This window comes from Melospiza melodia, unplaced genomic scaffold (assembly GCF_035770615.1).
Source record: "Melospiza melodia melodia isolate bMelMel2 unplaced genomic scaffold, bMelMel2.pri scaffold_37, whole genome shotgun sequence".
NCBI lineage: Eukaryota > Metazoa > Chordata > Aves > Passeriformes > Passerellidae > Melospiza > Melospiza melodia.
This window is the reverse complement of record NW_026948690.1, coordinates 5194869-5209911: the sequence shown is the minus strand read 5'-3', so window position 1 is coordinate 5209911 and position 15043 is coordinate 5194869.

Genomic DNA, 15043 nt, shown 5'->3' with positions numbered 1-15043 from the left:
CCGGTAAGAACAAATCCGGCTACCCCATACCTGAATCAGGAGCCCAAATATTCAATAGAAGATGGAAAACTAATAAACTTGCTAGGGGCACAGAAGAATCAACTTGGGTGGTACGTTACACCAATGGGACAAATAGTGGTACCTACCCGCAAAATGAAATTTATTTTGGAATCAGAACATAATAAATGTCATTGGAGGGCAGAAGTATTGGTAAAATTTTTGAAAAATGAGATAATCTCTAATCAGATGTTAACAATGGCAAAAAGAGTTAATGCAATGTGCCCGGTATGTTTGAAAAATAATCCAGTAGTTAGGAGACATACAAATGGGAAAGTTGCAAGTCGGGCCACAACCAGGAGATTACTGGCAAGTTGATTTTTCCGAATTGCCTAGGGCACAGGGATACAGATACTTGTTAGTGTACGTATGTACGTTCTCAGGGTGGCCAGAAGCTTTTCCATGTAGAACTAATCAGGCTAAGGAGGTGGTAAAAACCGTGTTAAAAGAAATAATACCAAGATTTGGAGTACCTTTAGGATTGTCATCAGATAGGGGTCCGCATTTTATAGCTGGGGTAGTGCAGGAATTAACACGAATGTTAGATATAACTTGGAATTTGCATACCCCCTGGAGACCTCAGTCTAGTGGGCAGGTGGAAAGGATGAATCAAACCCTGAAAGGACAAATCAAAAAGATTTGCCAGGAAGCTAAACTGCACTGGCCTCAAGCTTTGCCTTTGGCCCTACTCAGGATTCAAATTAAACCAAGGGAAAAGGTAGCCGTAAGTCCATATGAGATATTATATGGCAAACCATATCATGCAACTGTATTAAAGGGGAGGTACATGTGAGTGGGGACCAGGCGATTGCAGAGTATGTTATGTCACTTAATAAGATCTTGAATTCTTTAAGAAATACGTTACAGTGGAATAGACCGCTCACGCTGGAGAATTCTGTCCACGACATCCAGCCTGGGGACCAGGTGTACGTCAAGAAGTGGATCATGGATCCGCTATGGGAATCGTGGAGCGGACCCCACCAGGTGATGATGACGACCTACATGGCGGTGAAGGTCCAGGGGATGGATGCTTGGATCCATTACACCAGGGTAAAGAAGGCACCGTTCCAATGGGAAACCCAGATAGTGTCTCCAACCCGGATGATCTTCCGCGCAAAGCCGCCTTCTTAATTATATTACTGCTAGTGATCATGAGACTAGTACCCGTTCAAGGGTCTACTCTAGTACAGGTTGAAGAAACAAAGGTTACAGTCATGGAAGGGATGGATGTTCAATTAACTTGTGTTATCTTTGACAGCCAGAGAGTTGAGACCAGTGAAGTTATTGCAATATGGCAACGGGGGCCTGAAAGAAGCCGAGGCAAGATAGGAGTCGGTTTGGATCAGGATAAACAACAAGGAAACACAGTACTGAATCTTACCAAGGTAACCACAAACGATACGGGAGAATATACATGTTTGGTCAAAATACGGGATAGTTTTGATTACAAAAGAGTGAGTATGAGGGTTTTGCCATGGACAGGGGATCGTGCTGAAAACATAAAGGTTAATCCAGTATCAATGGCAGTGGACATGTGGGATGGGCCACCTCTCAGAATAAATTGTTCCTTCCTAGTAAGATCAAGATATCAAAGGAACCTTTGGGTCAAATGGTGGAAGCAAAATAGGGAAATGACCTGGGACAGAATAGAGGACGGGACCAGTTGGTGGGGGAAGGAAGGCAAAGGTTGTGGGTGGTCGAGTGTCATTAATCCTAGAATAGGAAATGCATGGTGGAGGCATGACAGAATGATGTTATCCTTACAGAGACACGGTAGAAGGAGTAGACGGGAGGTTAATGATACAATAGAACGAAATACTGACCAGGAAAATTTAGTAGTAAGATTAATCAGAGATTTTGGGATCATGCAGAATGTGACTAAAATAACAGCTTGCCTGCCATTGCCACAGGCTGCAGGTGAACCAATTCCCTGGGGAATAATACCGGTAACCAAAATGCCTGAAACATTCAAGAATGTTTCATGGTCCTGCCAGTCAGTTCCCAAACCAGTAGATGTATGGAGGGATTCGTGTAGGACCATTCGGGCTATGACTAGAGAGGAATGTGAAAAGAAATCCAATCATTATGGTTGGATTCAAAATACCAGGAGGTGTTTAATTGCAACGCCAATAGATGAGCCATGCAATACAGTATGAATAAGAAAGAAATCCCAACGAAATGAGATGAGTTGCCAGAATGTCACACAGAATTTTGACACCTGGAATAGTTGGAAGACATTATGGGGACCTAGTGTTTTGGAACACTATAATTACCTTGGGGAAGTACAATGGTGCATCCAATGGTCAGGAGTAAAGAATCAGTCACATTATAGGGCCCTTATCACATCTACATCTTCCCAAGAGTTCAGACCACAGAAGGAGGATTGGAATTGTACTGAGGTTTTTACATGTGATACACCGGAAGACCGAATTGGATTGGTACCAGTGAAAATGGCATTAAAGTGGGGATGCAAGTGTAGGGGGTATGCTCACACGGTTAGCAGAGAGTCCATGGATGGACCTATAGATTGCAGATATACTACTGTGCACAGTCCTGGAAATCTAGTCTGGGTGTTGGGACATGGACAGTGGGCCACACGTTTACCTCTAGATGGATCAGTAACACAAATCACCCTAGGGGTTCCCACATTGTGTCCATACTGGAAACAGAATAGATTGGTCCAACGGAAAGGACTCAGAAAGAGGGAAGAATCCCTAGAGGAGCAGTGGCATGAACCTGGCTCAGGAGTGCAATTTGGATGGATATTAGAGTCATTATTCCCTCCGGTAGCAACATATCGAAACAGGGAAATGCTCAACAATTTGTTAGGACAGACAGAAAGGTTGGCAGCAGCTACTAAGAAGGGATTTAAAGATCTAAATTTGCAATTGCAAGCTACATCAAGAATGACCCTACAAAACAGAATGGCATTGGATTTGCTACTGTTAAAGGAACATGGAGTTTGTGGTTACCTGAGTAGGAGAATAGATCATTGCTGTGTAGACATTCCAAATGTTACACTTGAAGTTGACAAAGATATTTCTCAACTGGCAGAAGTGGAAACAAAAACCAAGGAAATTGAAAGGGAAGCACAGCATAATTGGATAGGAGCAGTATTTGATTCTTTGGGGCTTCACCTGTCTGGCTGGATTACATCTGCTATACAATATGTACTAATGTTTTTAGTATTTTTAGTGACTATATGGATTGTATATAGATGCCTCTTAGGTGTGATCAAAAAGGAAAAGAGGCGATCTCTCCGGTTGCTGAAGGCGATGACCCACGGGTGGCAGAATGAAGAACACTCCCCACCTCGTTATGAAGATGTTACCGTTGATTGAGCATCCTTGCAGCAGGACTGAAGGATGCTCAAAAGGGGGGGAAATGTTGGAAAAGAAATGAAATTTAGCAAAATATTTAATTATAGTGAGTTGTGTGTGAACTGGTTTGTTACAAAGTAGTTTTGTAGCCGTTGAAAAGTGTGTTGAGTTTTGTGTGTAACCTAGGAGGTAGTCTTAGGGATTTAATAAATAATTAAACTAGTGCAGGAAAGTAAGAATGCTAACCTGTCTGGAGGCAGCATACAATGCTCTTAGAATAAGATAAGCAGAGGATTAATGATCTTGTTTGTGAACCAAGGAATGTATCACAAGGGGTCTGTGACCAGGCAAGGGGAACGGGGAAACTGTTTCTTGGAGACTTTGTTGTGAATTGCATGTATAAGAGGGATGAGAGGGAGACTTTGTTGTGAATTGCATGTATAAGAGCACCCATACGTGAATTTGGGGGGCTTGGATTTTGGGACGTGAGTCCCCCAGTTCCCCGGGCCCTTAATAAAGCACCCACAAAACTTATCCGAGTTTTGTGTCATTTATCAATCGGGCAACAACAGGAAGACTACGAAATCTTCATCAGACGACCTCCAAAAGACTTGTGCGACCACCAAACTGAGTGGTGGTGCATGCGCGGTAAAGGTGGTAATGAGGGTGGAGATAGAAATATGACAAACCAAAAATGGGAGGAGATGGTATTAACACATGGCATGTAAGGGGGTAATTTTCACTTGGCAAGCTCATATGTGAGGTGGCACGGTTCCAAGAGCCCTTCACTCTGTACCCCACATTTTTTTTTGCTTATGCGCTATTATTTGAACCAAATTATCCCTTATTTATATATTTCCTCAGCTATTCAATTAAAATTGCTGCTATATCAAATATTGTTTGGGATTTTTTTATGATGGGAATATTGGGCAAACATAACACAGACAGCCAAAAAAGCTCCTTGTGGGCAGAGCTGGCAGCATCGGACCCCCAAATTGTGTCCAGTGCTGCCTTGTGTAGCCCAAAATCGCCAGTAGAGGCACTGGATGTTTGTGCACTGGGATGCTTTAGAACCATGGCTGAAATTTAGGAACGCTGGCCCTAATTACAATGTCTCCTTAATGGTCTGCAGCACCCAGAGCAGAACTGGGGCATTGGCCCAATCAGCTCCAATTTTGCCCCATTTTGCCCTCCCAAGGCACTGCTTCCAGCCTGGGCTGCCCCTGTGCTCCAGCTGCAGCTGTAGAGCCCTCAGAGCTGCAGCTCTGCTCTCCTTCTCCTCCTCCCCCTGTGGCTTCTGTGTAGGGACCAGCAGTGGCCCAGGAAGAGCAGGAACTCCAAACGTGCTCTGGAGCCCCCTGAGGAGCCCTGGCAGAGTCAGCACCGAGTACCAGCTTTCCTCAACGTGCCAGGGTAATTCAACATTTCCAGAGTGGCTGTGCCAGGGCTGAAGGAAGAAAACGGAGTGAAAGGCTGAGGGTTTGCAGGAATTGCGGTGTAAAGCCACTAGAGGGGCTGCTGTGGACCCAAGACCTGCCTGGGGTCAGGTGCTGCCTTCCTTCCATTCAGGATCAGGGAGAGCAGTTGCAGGTGTTGCACAGGGCATGTGCCTGGCCCTGGGACACTGCTACGCTGCCAGTGGGCGCTGTGATCCAACCTGCTGCCTTGGCAGCTTCTGCTCGCTGCCGGTGGTGGTGCCGGGAGCGATTGGTGCCCGTGAGTTTGCAAAAGGAGCGATTTCCCTTCCTCCCTCCCGTCCGAGGCCGCCATGGCCCCTGAGGGGATGGAGCTGGACCAGGGCGCCCCCTGCTGGCCGGGAGTGCTCCCTGCAGCGCCCCCTGATGGCCGCAGTTAGAACTGCCACAAAAACCAACAGCCCTGAGCGGCAGGGAAAGTTTTGGTTTTTGTTGTTTGTTCTGTTCTGGTTTATAAATTTCCCAATAAAGACCTGTTATTCCTTTTCCTACACTTTGGCCTGGAAGCCCCACCATTTTTGAAATTAGAAAACATTTTTGACATGGGTCTTCATTCTATTCCAGGAACATTCCCACTTTCTTGGCACATATTGCTTATAAACGAGATGTCAGCTCCTGAGCTGCAATGTGGATGGGACAGACACCTATAGGGAAGACAGGATCAGGGACTTGGCCACGTCATGCTCTGCCCTTTAAGCCACTTGGGCCACCAAGGGCCCTCTCCCCAGATGGCACTTCTGCTCACACAGTCACTCAGGAGCTGGCTTTGGCAGAGTGTCACACTGTCCCCAGTGTGCCATGGCTGACAGACTGATGGACAGACGGGGCCCTGTCTCACCAAAAGCAAGGCCTGACCCACCCCTGCCACACACAGGTGTTCCAAAATGTCTCCAGACATCACACTTTTCCTGTTTCTGACACCCCACCATGTGCCATGGTCTGATCCCAACTGCTCTGGCAAAGGGGCAGGCTCCAGAACCCTCACAGGGCCTTCATGGCATCATTGTGGGATGATCACGGGAGAGAAGGGGTTTGGGAGGGGAGAAGAGGAGGGGAGAAGAGAATCCCAAGCCTTCTGAAGGCTGCTTTGGCCATCAGAGCGAGGAAGATCCAAGGCCACACCAGGTTACTCTGGGGTGTGAAACATGCTGGGAGGAGTGTTCAGGGTTTCTTACTTGTTGGGGGCTCTCCTGGGAAATTGTTCTTTTTGTGACTCTTTGGACTCTGAAACTTGTTGCTGTTGCTGGTGGTTTCATTCTCTCTTGTTGCTGTTTCAGGAAACTGTTCTTCTCTCAGTCCTTTGGGATCTTTCTCCCTTCACAACAAGGTTGAGGAGCAATTTTTTAGTGGCAGCACACACAAGAGTGGGTGCCCATGGGTGGGCACACCCAGTGCCCCCCAGTGTCACAGCACATTCCCGTAGATGTCACCAGGTTCCTGTGGTCGCCCCTGGGGTCCCCGCAGCTCCGTGTAGGTCACCTGGGGATCCTGGAGGGTGGTGGCACGGGGGGACACTGCGAGACACATGGGCTGTGGGATCTGGATGGGGTGACACTCGTGGGTGAGGTGTCCCTCTGTGTGTGTCCCCACCGTACTCACCCCCTGCTCTCTTGGTGACCACGATGTAGGTGTACAGCACCTCCCCCTCCTCTGGGGGGGCCGGGGGATCTGGGGGGACCCTGAAAGAGCAAAGGGGATGTGGGGGAAGAAATGGGAGGTCATGGCGGTTGGGGTAAAAGGGGAGAGTGTGGGTTGAGCCCCCATTCACCTTTCCTGCTGCTTCCTGGCAGTTGCAGAGGAAAGAGGGGAGGGGTGACTGTGGGATCTGAGGGCTATGACCCCTCTCAGGAATCCTGAACAGCCAAGGGGCCCTCAATTTCCCACAGGACCCCCAAGCATCCCTGAGGTCCCCCAGAATTCATGAACATCCCCAGTGCCCCTGACCAACTCAGCCTCAAGAACCCAAAGCCCGGCAGAGACAGAGACACCCAAACACCCCCAAGGTGCACTGTCACTGTCACCAGTGCAGACTCCTTCCACACCCAGTATTCCACCCAACATCCCTGCAGGACCCTCCAGCACCTCCCCAAACCCTAAAGGACCCCCAGACAAGGTCACAATTCTGGGGATGTGGGTGCTAATTGCTCCCCAACTCTACAGCTCCCTGGGACCCCTGTCTCCCCATTGTCATCCACCCATATGGTGCCACTGGTGCCAGGTCACAATGACACCCACAAGCAGGTGCAGGAACAAAAGGGCCCAACCGACCCCTGCAGCCACTGCAAGAAACAGAGGGGGACACGGTGTCAGGGTTACCCATCATTCCAGGGGTCCTGCACTCCCTAGTGACCCTGTGTGTTGCCACCTGTGTCCCTGTGTCCCCATGTTTTCACTGTCAGTGCCAGCTCAGGGCTGAGTGCCCAGAACACACGGTGCCCGTCCTGTCCCAGCTGGTTGGTGGCCATGTACTGGTAGGTGCCCAAATGTCCCACATTGATGGCTCTGAGCTCCAGGAGGGGACCCCAGCCAACCTCCTGCCCATTGTGCAGTCAGGTGAAGGTGACAGGGGCTGAACCCACCTGCACCTAGCAGCGCAGGGTCATGGGGTCACCTGCACACACCTGGTGTGACAGGGGACTGGGGGTGATGGTGGCAATGACCACGGGCACTGTGGGGACACAGACAGGGCTGAGGGCACAGGGAGGGGCTGGCAGCCGGTGTGGGTGGATACGGACAGGGGGGGATGGGTGTGATGGGGGATGTCGGGGATGAGGTCACACCATGGAGGGGTGAGAGGACACAGGGCAGAGGTGGGGGGACACAAGCAAGGTGTCCGGGGGCCATGGAGGTGCCCAGGCAGGAGACCCAAGGGGTCTCTTGGTGCTCCCTGTACCCATCCTAGCACTCATTGCGCACCGTGACGCAGAGCCGGGCACTGCTCTTCCACATGGCCTCCCCTTGGAGAGCGCCTGGCAGCTGTAATTCCCTGAGTGGGAGACCCCCACAGCGGGCGAAGACCCTTGCAGGCCCCCCACCACTTGCCCGTCTTGGTAGAACACGTGCAGGAGGGGAGCTCAGGGTTGCAGGGGCCCGGGGGTGCTGAGGCAGCTGAGAGTGAGGGGGGAACCTACGGTGAGATCAGGGGGACCTTCCAGCACTTGCACCATGAAGAGCTCAGGGAAGGAGAGGGGAGGGAGATTTGTGACCCCAAGTTCCCTGGAAGGGGCTGGAGGTGTCAGGGTGGCAGCTCTGGGATGCTCACCATGCACTGTCACTGTCACCAGCGCAGACTCCTTCCACACCCAGTATTCCACCTGGCCTTTGCAGGTGTAGTGGCCACTGTGGTTCAGCTGCAGAGTGGACAGGGACAGCTCGGTGCTATTGGAGAACACCTCCAGATCTGTCTCCTTTTGGTAGAAGGACACCAAGGTGACCGTGTTGTTCCACCAGCCCTGGCAGCACAGTGTCACTGTGTCCCCCTCCAGTAGCGCCTGCCCCAGTGCCTGCAGTACCAGCCAGTCTCGGAGACAGAGAGGATTCATCACATCACATCACATGACAGGGATCTGGAGGGTCCTGGTGAAATTGAGACCCCCACTGGGTTGCACTCAGTGCACCAGAGGTCATCAATTCCATCAACAGGATCCTCTCACTCTGGGATGCTCTGGGATGTCTCAGAGCAGGGGACAGGCTCTGGTAACACAGGAGGTGACCTATGGAGCAAAGACCACCAGGGGCCCTCAGGGATCTCGTGGGTCCCAGGCTGGGGACACCTAAACATCCCTCACCATTTCAGACTCTCAGGGGGGGACTGCGCCTGGTGCCAGGTCTGACACACCAGTATGTGTCTTTCTTGGTGACAGTGATGTTTTCCTGTCCGTCCTGCACCCAGCGCTCCCTGTCCTTGTACCAGGTGGTAGCACTGGCAGTCCCCGAGCCCTGGCAGGTCAGTGTCACCCTGTCCCACAGCACTGTCAGCCTCCACGGGGACTCCACAATGAGCTGGGTGGTCTGGGCACCTGTGGGTGACAGGGGACACCAGATTACCAGGGCCAGTGCAGGGCTGAGGACAGCAGAGTCGGGTCATGGCATCCCCCGAGGACTCACCAGTGAGGCTGAGGGTCTGGGCTGGAAGGGAGAAGGGACAGGGCTGGATGGGGGATGGCACTGAGGGACAGCAGCACAGGGAATATGGGGTGTTGGGGCTGTCCCCAAAAGGTCTCCATGGGGGCATTGGTGTGGCACAGATGTCTCAAGGGCAGGGACACAGTGGCCAACCCATGCTCAGGAATGGGGACCCTGTGCTGACACTGGTCAACATCAGCAGCCCCAAAGCCACATCCCCATGGCCCTGCACACATGGTCCCATTCCATTGGCACCTGTCCCCATGGCCCATCAGCGTGGTGCTTGTCCTCTTGTCCCTGTCCCTGCATCACTGTGTCCTTGTCCCCACAGCTGCCCCCGCCCCAAGGTTCCTTCTTCAACATCCTTGTCCCAACATCTCTATCCCCTGTCCCCACATCCCAGTTCCCCTATTCCTGAGCCCTGTTCCTGTCCCCAAAAGCCACCCCAGGACTCTGGTCACACTGGGCTCAATGCCCTGCTGACCCTGGGGACCTCAGGGGACCCCACAGCTCCCCTGTGCCCTGTCCTCTCCCCATGCCCGGGGTTTCAGGCCTGTGCCCGGGGCACTCACCCCACAGGAGCAGCGCCACCTTCCCAGCCATCCCGGTGTCCCCAGCCATGTGCACTTGCTGTCACTCATTGCTGTGGCCACCGCTCCCCTGGCTGGTGACTCTTCGGATGAAGGGGAAGGAAGCGAGATCACGTCCATCCCCACATGTAGGTAGCCCTTGGTGGGGGCAGGATGGCCACAAGCTGGGCACAGGCCAGGGACATTCTGGGATAGTCTGGGGACATGGTTAGCGATGGTGTTGCCAGGAGGGGGGGGCTCAGGGGATATGGGGTACCAAGGGTGGGTGTCCAGGGGAATTGGGGTCTCCGTGCCTAGGGGGATTCAGGGATGGGAGTGCTATGGAAACAGGGTCCCCAGGGATTTGGTGTCATGGCATGTGGGTGCCAGAGTTGGGGGTGCAGGGGGAGAAAGGGGACCCTTGGGAATAGGGGTTCTGGGGGAAGAAGCAGCCCATGGGATGGGCTCAAGGCAATGGTGATGCTGGGCAATGGCAGTTCTGGGATAGAAGTCCCCAGGGAGGAGAGACCAAGGCAATGGGGGTCCCATGGTTGGGTTTCCAGGGGAATGGGGGTGCCAGGGATGCGCAGTGGCTGGGTGGGCACAGGGGTCACAGCTCCTTCCCAGGGTACTTCAGAAATCGGGGTGACCCAGGGCCCAGCGCTGCCTTCCTGGGGTGCTCATTTCCTGGGGAAGTATCACATGGGGGTCCTGGGTTGCTATGCCTCTGTGTCCACCCCTGCCCTTGACTTTTTCCTCTCTTTATTTCTCTTATTTCCCTATTTTCCTCACTTTTGTGCCATGTACCCCCATCCCCAGTTCCTGACGCAGCAATCCTGGGAAACACCTGAGCAAAGAACAGGTTGGGGGCACCCAGGAGAGAGGGAAGATGGGGAGTGGGGGATGCAGGAAAGGAAAGGCTGCGGGGGATGGGGGTGTTGGGCTGTGTCCCCTCAACACTTTCACTTTCTTTTTCCTAGACAAGAAGGAAGAGGCCATTTGTGCTCAGTTTCAGATGGGAAAGGGGCGGGGTTCTGTCCTGGGGGACACATCAAGGGGGGTCCTGTCCTGAGAGAATCCTGTCCCAGGGGGTGACGTATCCTGGCATGGGGGGTCCTGTCCCAGAGGGTGGCAGTTCCAGAAATGTCCCTGCATGTTCCCAGCCGGGTGCCTGTCCCAGGGGTGGCACATCCTGGGGACCCCTGTCAATGCAAGGGTGGGCTCCAGCCATGGCCCAGCCCCACTGCACAGGGATGGCCATTGCCCAGCCCTGCTCTGCCCAGCCCCAGGTGACAGTCAGGACCTGAGGGTCCCCCCTGTCCCCTAGGCTTTTATTCTGGCAGATTTAGAGCTGCTGCAGAGGTGAGAATTCTGTGGGTGGAAAAAGGCCTGCCTGTGGTTTCCTCAGCCCTGCAAGAAGCACAAGACCCAAAGACAGGCCAAGCAGTGGCTCTGAGAGGGCCTTTGATGGTTTTCAGAGCAGGGCTGGCTGGAAACTCCCCCTGCAGGGGCAGCTGAGAGGGAACCAGTCCAGAAATGCAACAATTGATCACTTTGTCCCTTTGCCCAAGGGACTGAGAAAAACCACAAAACTACTGCAAGGACAACACAATCTGCTCAACAACCTGACCTGGACCCTCCTTCTTGAACAAAACCTGCAGCCCTTTGGAACCTCATGGAAAGAATGTGTGTGTTCTGGATGTGTACACCAGAAGAGAGGGGAAAGTGTGAAAATATTGAGCAGGGGCGGCACACGAGGGGCTGGGGAACAGGGGTGTCACAGCAGGAGCAGGGAGTGTCCATGCAGGGGAATTCAGGGCAGGCTGGAGTGGATTTACCAGGGAATCAGACCCTGGGGCACACACAGGCATTTCCACAGATTCCTGTGCACTGTCCCAAGGATAGACAGAGCTTCTCCCCTTCTTCAATGGGAAGTCAATCAGGTTTCAAGGTGGAAATGAGAAACACAGGGAGAGTTCCTAAATATGGGTCAAGAAAAGGTTTCCTATGGGCTGGGTTGCTGCCCAGCAGGCAGGGAATAATCCCATGGAGCTGTTGGACACTCAGGGAGATAAAGCTGCTGTGGGATGCAGCAAGAGAACCAAAACTTCTCATTTCATTGTGATTTGTTTGTGTTTTTATTGTGAGGGATTTGTTGGGAAAGCAATGGATTCTTTAAACCAGACCATTATATACCTTGTCAGATTGATTTTTGATGAGTTTGTTCTTTCTTGGGAAAATAATGCTTTTGCTTTTATTCTATAGATGTATAATTTTGTCTCAAGCAATTTGGCATCAGGTGTTGCCTGGGATGGAAGAGCAAATGGGGGGACCTGACCCAGGGATGTGTGGAGCAGGGACACAGAAACTCCCAGGACAGCCCTGCGGTGCCCCAGGGTGGGGGCTGTGCTGGGCCTTGAGTCACCCCAAAATCTGAGGCACTCCAGGAAGGAGCTTTGACCCCTGTGCCCACCCAGCCACTGCCTATCCCTGGCACCCCCATTCCCCTGGGAACCCAACATTGTCCACCAAGAGGGCAGGGGGTGAGTACAGGGAGGACACACGCAGGGGGACACATCACCCAAGAGTTTTACCCCACCCAGATCCCACAGCCCGTGTGTCTCGCAGTGTCCCCCCGTGCCACCACCCTTCAGGATCCCCACGTGACCTACGGGAGCTGCGGGGACCCCAGGGAACTCGGTGACATCTATGGGAATGTGCTGTGACACTGGGGGGAACTGGGGGGTACTGGGGGTGCCCACCCATCCGCACCCACTTGTGTGTGTGCTGCCACTAAAAACTGCCCCTCTCCATCCCCATGGGGGCACAAAGATCCCAAAGGGCTGAGAGAAGAACAATCTCCTGAAACAGCAATGAGAGAGAATAAAACCAACAGAAACAGGAACAAGGTTCAGAGTCCAAATGGTCAAAAAAGGAACAATTTCCAGGGAAAGCCACAAAAGGAATAAACCCCAAACGCTGTCCCCAGCATGTTTCCTCCACCAGAGGAACCTGGCAGGGCCCTGGACTTTCTCTGCTCTGATGGCCACAGTGGCCTTCAGGTGGCTCTGGACTCTCTTGTCCCCTGTTCCAAACCCCTCCTCTGCCCTGTACCCAAGACGATGATCTCACAAAGGCCCTGTGAGGGTTCCAGAGCGTCGCTCTTTACCAAGGCAGTTGGGATTAGGGCATGGCACATGGTGGGGTGTCAGAGACAGGAAATGTTTGATGTCTGGAGACATTTTGGAACACCTGTGTGTGGCAGGGGTGGGTCAGGCCTTGCTTGTGGTGAGAGACAGGGCCCCATCTGTCCATCAGTCTGTCAGCCATGGCACACTGGGGACAGTGTGACATTCTACCAAAGCCAGCTCCTGTGTGACCACAGGAGCAGAAGTGCCATCTGAGGAGAGGGCCCTTGGTGTCCCAACTAGCTTAAAAGGAAGAGCATGAGATGGTCAAGTCCTTGACCATGTCTCCTCTTGAGGTCTCTGTCCCATCAACTCTGGAACCCAGAAGTTGGCAACTCTTTAATTGACATTTAAATTAGAAATGTCAGCCAAGGAAAGTGGTAACATTCCTGGAATGGAAAGTAGACCCATCTCTTATATTTTTAAATTTGGAAAATTATGTGGCTTCCAGGCAAAAGTGTAGGAAAAGGAATATCAGCTCTTTACTAAGAAATTTATAAACCAGAACAGAACAAACAACAGAAACCCAGAACTTTCCCTTCCACTCAGCGCTGTTGGTTTTTGTGGCAGTTATAACCGTGGCCAGCAGGGGGCGCTGCAGGGAGCACTCCCGGCCAGCAGGGGGCGCCCTGGTCCAGCTCCATCCCCTCAGGGGCCATGGCAGCCTCGGACGGGAAGGAGGAGGGGAAATCGCTCCTTTTGCAAACTCACGGGCACCAATCGCTCCCGGCACCACCACCGGCAGCGAGCAGAAGCTGCCAAGGCAGCAGGTTGGATCCCAGTGCCCACCGGCAGCGTAGCAGTGTCCTGGACTCAGGCACATGCCCTGCACAACGCCTGTGAGGGCTGTCCATGAATCCAAATGGAAGGAAGGCAGCACCTGACCCCAGGAAGGTCTTGGGTCCACAGCAGCCCCTCTGGTGGCTTTACACCACAATTCCTGCCAACCCTCAGCCTTTCACTCCAATGAGGAGGGCAGGGATGGACCAGCTTTGGGGATACCTGGAATCCACACAGGGTCACTCCCCAGAGCTCCACAATGGCCTCAGGCAGAACCTCTGATGGATATTTACTCACATTTCTTTCTAATTTTGTGGCCAAAGTCAGAATCCAAGAATTCATTCCATGAGGTTTCAGAAGGCTGCAGGTTTTGATCCTGGAGAGTCCAGGTGACAGTGAGCAGATTGCTGTGGGATTTGCAGTAGTTTTGTGGTTCTCTCTGTCCCTTACAAAGAGGAGCAAACGATCAATTGCTACATTTCCAAACTGGTTCCCTCTCAGCTGCCCCTGAAGGTGGGGTTTCCAGCCAGCCCTGTTCTGAAAAGCACCAAAGGCTCTCGCAGAGCAACTGCTTGGGCTCCCTTTGGGGTTTGTGCTTCTTGCAGGGCTGAGCAAACTACAGGCCGGCCTTTTTCCCCCCACAGAATTCTCACCTCTGCAGCAGCTCTACAGAGCCAGAGCCCCTCGGAATTTGTCTAGGGTGACCCTCAGGCCTCCAGCACCTTGTGGGGGCTGTGCTGGGCCTGTAGTCACCCAAAAATCTGAGGCATCCAGGGAAGGAGCTGAGATCCACAGGCCCATCCAGCCACTGCCCATCCCTGGCACCTCCATTTCCCTGGAAATCAAATCATGGGACTCCCATTCCTTATGTCCCATTTTGCCTGGGATCTCTATCCTAATACTGACCTTCCCCAGGATCTCCATGGCCCAGCACCCCTCATTCCCAAGGAACCCTCTCCTGTTCCATACCCTGAAACCCTCATTCCTGCAGGACCATGATTCTCCCAGGACCCCCATTCCTGTGGGACCCCCCCATTCCCCCAGCATCCCCATCCCATGACCCAAAACCTCTGGAGCCCACGTTCCCCTGGGATTCCCATCCCTGAGACCCCCCAGCCCTGGGCACTCCCATTCACATAGGCCCCCCATCCCCAATGATTCCCCCTCTTCGGGACCCCCGTTCCCACAGACCCCATCCCTGGGTCCCCAAACCCACCAATCCCTCTGCTCCTGGGAACCCCATGTCCCACCTTGTCCCTACCCACCCTTGTCCCCAGGTTGTTCCCACCCATCCCACAGCCTGTCCCCATGGCCCCATCCCCATGATCCTGTGCTTGAGGCCACCCTGCCCCCACCAAGGGCCACCAACAAGTGAGGACAAGATCTGACCTCGCTTCCTTCCCCTTTGGCCAAAGAGCCACCACCCAGGGGACAGCCACGCCCAGCAGCGAGTGACAGCCAGTCCACACGGCTGGGGACACTGGGATGGCCAGGAAGGTGGCGCTGCTCCTGTGGAGTGAGTGCCCTGG